The sequence below is a fragment of the Fukomys damarensis genome, unplaced genomic scaffold, assembly GCF_012274545.1.
Source record: "Fukomys damarensis isolate Sample0158 unplaced genomic scaffold, DMR_v1.0_HiC HiC_scaffold_33, whole genome shotgun sequence".
Lineage (NCBI taxonomy): Eukaryota > Metazoa > Chordata > Mammalia > Rodentia > Bathyergidae > Fukomys > Fukomys damarensis.
In genome coordinates this window covers 18,269,828-18,275,827 of record NW_022900945.1, presented here as the reverse complement: position 1 = coordinate 18,275,827, position 6,000 = coordinate 18,269,828, and the positions used below count along the sequence as shown (strand labels likewise).

The 6,000-nt window shown below is 40.1% G+C and overlaps 1 protein-coding gene across 1 annotated transcript in view; it reads left to right on the top strand.

Annotated features, from left to right (window-relative positions):
• The first annotated feature begins 4,797 nt into the window (after positions 1–4,797).
• The window catches only part of Ssx2ip (SSX family member 2 interacting protein), a 35,951-nt gene continuing 34,748 nt past the window's right edge, over positions 4,798–6,000 (top strand). The window contains exon 1 of the transcript XR_782662.3: positions 4,798–4,990. The gene's annotated coding sequence lies outside the window, so the exon portion shown is untranslated. The remainder of the gene's footprint in view (positions 4,991–6,000) is intronic.

The following is a 6,000-nucleotide window of genomic DNA, read 5'->3' as shown; positions in this document are numbered from 1 at the left end:
GGGAGCTCCAGCCTCTCCGAGATGGAGCGGGGGTGGCGCCAGGCAGGGGATGAGAAGCAACGCGGGGACATGGGGGAGCAGGGTGGCCAGTTGGGGGCTGCAGGGGCTTGGCGATTTGTCAGTGCCAGCCGCCAGAAGCAGTCGTTAGAAGGAGTTATGGGGGGGCCCGGCCGAGGCAGGGGACGAGCACCCCAATAAGATAGTGGTCTAGTTTAAAGTCTAGGGGAAGAACTTGCTTCATCTAAGAGGCAGGCATATTTGAGAAAATTGTGGCTTAGAATTTTTCAGTAAAGTACAGTAAACCGAATTGTGAGCTCCCTGCACCTCTTTGAGCCTGTGCTAATCGCCCAGTTATGCAAGTCACTTGGGCCCAGGAATTAGAATCTGCTAAATTGCTGTCAGCACACATACAGACATCTGTATATTTATGTACTACCCCAGTTTTGAGGTCCGAAACTCTGAATGCCAAAATCGTTACTAGCAATGGAGATACAATTATTCTTCATGAAGAAAACTGAGATTTCCCTAGGGTGGTTCAGAAGTAGAAGGGCAGGGTGCTGACTTCTTTGATTTACAGTTGCTGGGCTCCACCCAGCAATCAGATTAGAGTTTGTGTCCCCAAGTTGGCTGTGAATGGTGGATGCCATGGGATGCTTCCTAGTTCTTCTGGAAGAGACTGGAGGTGGAAGAAAATCCTAGCAGTTTTATAATATGATCCTGAACTTGAAAAGTCTGTATGACTTGACACATTTAGAAGACTGCCTAAGATTTGAAAAGAATCTGCAGAGAAAAATTTCTGCAGTTTGGATCAAGCTGTCGATATTTAGAAGTTAAAGGTAGATTTATAAATTTAGATCAAGCCCACAAAACTTAATCCATCAAATCTTATTCTAGAGCTATAAACCTGAAGGCCTAAGAAGCTTAGGTTATTTATTCAAGCTAAATGGGTAAGAGCTAGTATCTACTTCGATGCTTTGTTCTGTCTCCTATCAGTGAAAGTTTCTCAAGCAAAAAGTTTCTTTGAGAATTAGACACTGATAAATGCTCTTTTCCGAATGGTGAGGCCTCTTGAACCAAGTCATTTTATACCCTTCCTTTTCTTCTCTTCCCCCGTCTGTACAGTGAAGATAATAAAGCCCTAGGATTAAGTAACATGAGTGAAGCAGCTTGAAGATAACTGGAAAGACTCCGTTATTCTAGGATGAAATGTGAACATATCCTCATAACCCATTACACATTGTGACAAGACTTGTTAAGCACACTGTGCTCTAAACATGCTGAAGCAAATACATTAAAAAAAATGTTAAGATTGTTTCCTGAAGGCCACAAAATCCAACACAAAGTCAGATATATACTTTGGCTCTTCTTAAACCTGATGGTCATTTCATTGGCCAAAGCTGACTGTGACCCAGGTTTTATAAAAATAAACATCAAGTGTCTTCTGTATAACATGAACACCTAGAATAAAAAGATGAAAAGAGACTGTGCCAGAATAGTGTGATTTTAATTTATTCCTCATGCTTAAATTGGAGCAATAAACTGGGCATGGTGGTGCATGCCTATAATCCAGCTGCTTGGGTGGCTAAAGTGGGAAGATTACTTGAGCTCAACATAGGCAACCTGTTTAGACCCTATCTCAAAAAAAAAAAAACAGAAACAATTTCAAAGCTTTTTAAAATGGGATTTTTCTAAATCTTTAACAATAGCTATGAACCCGACTTGCTGGTTTGACTATTTTTCATGACACAAAATTTGTATACTGTGAGCCCTTTTTGTGTCATTGGTAATGGTAGGATTAGCTGGCAGTGAAGGTACAGAAAAATAGTACATTGTTCATTATTAGTAATGGAGAACAACCTAGAAGTGTGGTTACTGAATTATGCTTTAGTCATTCATATGTATATGTATGTATACATATATATATGCATATATATATATTTTTTGGGGGGTACCGGAGTTCAAACTCGGGTCCTTGTGCTTGCAAGGCAGGCGGCGGAACCACTGCGCTAAATCCCCGGCCCCCTTTAGTGGTTCTTTTAATGGCACTTTATTAAACACAGCTGATACCTGCCGTATCTACCTAAAGATAAAAGGTAAGTATTTCCTTGAGAGATTTGTAGTTTTAAAATTTACTGGGTAGTAAAGGGAAAAAATGCAAATATGGAAAGGATTTAGAAAAGAATTTCAGCTGTGTCTCGATGGAGGCGGAGTTCACCAATCAGTTGGTGTGTTCTGCAGCAGTTACATGGGTGAGGAATTACAGGTGGTTTGGTTGAGTTGGACTTGTGGGGAGTTGTTAGAAGGTTCAGGAAGGATGCTGTGAACTTTGAGCAGCAGGTGACAGGGAACCTTGAAATTGCTTTGAGTTATGTTTTGTTATTTTAGAAGAGTATTTCTAACAATAAATTTGATCCAAAAGCTTTCTAAATGAACATGGACAGTTCAGGTAGCATCTGAAAGCATGTGCCTTGCACAGCAATTGAACTTGAAAAAAAAGTTTATTGAAAGCTCTAGAAATTTTAGGAAAATAGAAATATTCATGCAACAGACTTCTGCTGAGTATCTTTCATTGTTAAGACGAGGGACAGGGAGTCAGAGATAAGATATGTCTCCATTAGGAAAAATAACAATTATAATGCAGCACAGAAATGAGTGCTAATGCAAAGGCTTGAAAATATCAAGCTCTAGAAGTATAGGATTCTGAGATAAGGTGCATATTGTCTTTCAAGTAAACAAAGGTATTGATAGAAATTAAACTAGAACCAGTTAAATGGAGCAATTGTAACTAAATTCTGTGTTTTCATTAATTCTTGCTTAAGGTTTCTTCCCCACCTCCCTCATTCTCCCAAAGCAAGCATTTGGTTTGATCATCAAACTCCTAGCTATGTAATCTTGTTCGTCATTTGTAAGGGGTGGTAATAATACCACCTGCTTTGTTAGGGTTATGATGATTAGATAAATGTTAATATCCTAACATTGCCTACAAAATAACTTCTACTTATTGTACACTTAGTAGTTCAGTTTTTTGTTTTGTTTGGATGTTTTGAGACAGGATCTTGCTGTGTAGTCAGGCTGGCTTTGAATTGACTTTGTAACCTGTGCCTGCAACCCTCCTGCCGCAGCTTCCTGAGTGCTGGGATTATAGGCATGTGCCATCACACCCACCTTTTATTTCCTTTTAATATAAAAATACTATTATTAAGTACTGAAAGGACAGGATGGTGACTGATGACTCCCAGACCTGCTCCAGTGTCCTTTGGTTTCCAGGTGTGGCCTATAGTTTATCTCTATTTTGATGTCTTCTGAGGATATCTCCAAGCCCACCGAGTTCTGCAGTGAACTGAATGTCTCCACAGTCTTACCCAAACCCAGTCTTAGTAACTTCATTCCTCTGCTCTCTCTATCTAAATGATACTGTGGTCTGTCTGGGACCACAGATAGTTGACATGCTCATCACCATGTGCTGTCCAGCTTCTGAAGTATTTTTTCTGTCCTTCACGATACTCACTGCCAGTCAGCCCCTGACCATTCATTTCACCATTTGCTTCATCTTTCTTGAATAATTTTGTTTGCATATTATAAAAATATTATTTTTAAAGAAGTGGAATAAATAGCAAAAAAATTTTTATCCTTCACTCAGGATACTTGTTGAGTGTCAAGAGGAGGCCTCACTAGTAAAGAAGGGGGCCAAACCCCAGGCCCAACATGATGGGGACATATCCTTGTGCAGACTTTCAGTCCCAGACCTCTGTGGATCTCTGCAGGAATGTTGCATCCCTTATCACTGCAACCCCAGAAAGTGCAGGATTACACCCTTTGGCTGCTGAACAGGTGACCTTGATTGGCTGAGATAAACCTGTTAAAATCCCCAACAGGAATCTGGGGACCTCTTTCCTCTGGTACTATGGGTTTAATTGTAGGAATAAACAGGTTAAACCTACAAAGTGTTGAAGTACTCCCTGGGACTATTGATTCAGACTGTTTGAGGGAAATTTAGCTTATGGTTTATTTGCATGATGTCTGGGTCTTTCAGCAAGGAGATTTTGTTGCCCAATTGATTATTCTACCTGTTGTCCAAACTAGAGCCCCTAGTCGAGAACAGATCCATGTTGAGAACAGAACACAGGTAATAAGGGATCTGGCAATATCTCTCCTGAGGAGGTATTCTTCTGGCGGTGTTACAGTCCATCAGTGCATTTATATTGTACCAGTACTGTGTCGATGTGATCGTGTTAGCATTGTTGAAATTCAGGATTTTAAATGTTTTTAGGGGCATTACTATGTCAAGGGAAAGGTAAAAGAAAAGGCAAAAGAAATGTGAGTGGCACAGAAGCCTCACTCAGCGGGACTGATGGGGACGTTCAGAGTTTAAAGTAAAAGCAAAATTCAAAATTAAAATAAAAGCAGAATTAAGAATCAAAGGGGAAAGTAAATGTGTTAAGGATTTCAGAGAATTATATCACTTAAAGGAGACTGAGTGTGTCAGTGTTGTGTCAAGGAAAAACATTTGCAAGTGTAGAATGTGTTTTGTTGGGAAAGATTCTTAAGTCTGTATAATTTGTTCTATTTCAGTGTATTGGTTGCCATCGAGAATTGATTTATCTTCCTTTTGTAGAAACTGAATAGGCTTTACAATAGCAGGAGTTATGCATGGCCCCAGAAAAAACATTTCAAACTAATTCTTGCACTTAATTAAGAAGCCTACTGGTGTGGGGCAGGGGTTTTATTTGTGCCCTTACAAGAAATGAATGAACAATATGGATAGCAGTGTAAAAAAGCGATTTGACTTTCCTCGACAGGGAGAACTCTCCCAAATGACAACCGAAGAAAACTATCCAAGAGGCAGAAAAACTGTCTTTGAGGCCTGCCTGGTGAGAGACTTTGGATAGACCCTCTGGCGGGGTGTCTTTGACTGCCGATCACAACTACGACTTCTTCAGCAGGAAGACGCCAGAACAGTCTTTCCTGTTGTCCCTTGCGGCAGTTGGAGGTGCTTCCTTGGAAGGGGGAAAATGAAGTTGGTATAGGCAGTTAGACAGGGCTGTGTTCTTTGAAAAGAGCTAGTACAGACACATTGCAGTCTAGGATGAAGGCCTAGTCTTTGAAAGCTAGACCTCAGAACAAAAAACAGGATATTTACATCCCCTAAGCTAGGTTCCTGCACAGATAGGATACATGTTTCCCCCTAGGCTAGATTCCTGTACACAGTCTCTTATACCGTGTTTTGACCTAGCAGGCATCTGTGTGAACTGCGTTATCCAGTTCACTGGTATGCACAACTATGTGGAATAGGTGTGAGAAGTACACTGGATTGATGAAATTTGCCATTTATCTTGAGATTTCCATTAAAAGGTGGGCGTGCTACTCTGTGAATAAAGGCTGCTCAACCCACACCCAAGCAACCCTTCCCCCAGGAATGACATTTGTAATGCTTTGTAACTTTTACAGATGCTTTTCTTGGATGTATATGGTTTGATTTAACAAAAAATGGTGATTATGCTGTTTTCATTAATCCATAACTTTTTTTGTGCTATGCACACAAATCTACTTCATTTTCTAGTGATCCCAGAGTAGCTCTTTTGGCTTTTACTATATGTATTAGGCTTTAGTTCTTTCCTTATGGTGGATATTAAGATTGTGTTTAGTTTCTTATTGTGCAAAATAACGATGCAATCTCTATGTCATGTCTGTTGTGTTTGCTCACTTGGATGACTGAACATGTGGCGTAGATGTCAAAAAGTATTTATTAATTTGAAGCTTGTTCTCTAAAACGACTTCTGACACCTCTGGTAAAGTTCTGAATCCCCTACATGATTATCTGCATAACTCTAGGACATTTGTGTAGTTCCTAACTAGATTTTTTTGACCAACAGGCTTTTTTTTTCTGGTACTGGGTATCAAACTCAGGAACTTGTGCTTGCAAGTGGCAGCACTGAGCTAAATCACCGGCCCCCAACAGGCTCTTTTTTTGTTTTGTTTTGTTTTTGGTACTGGGAATCA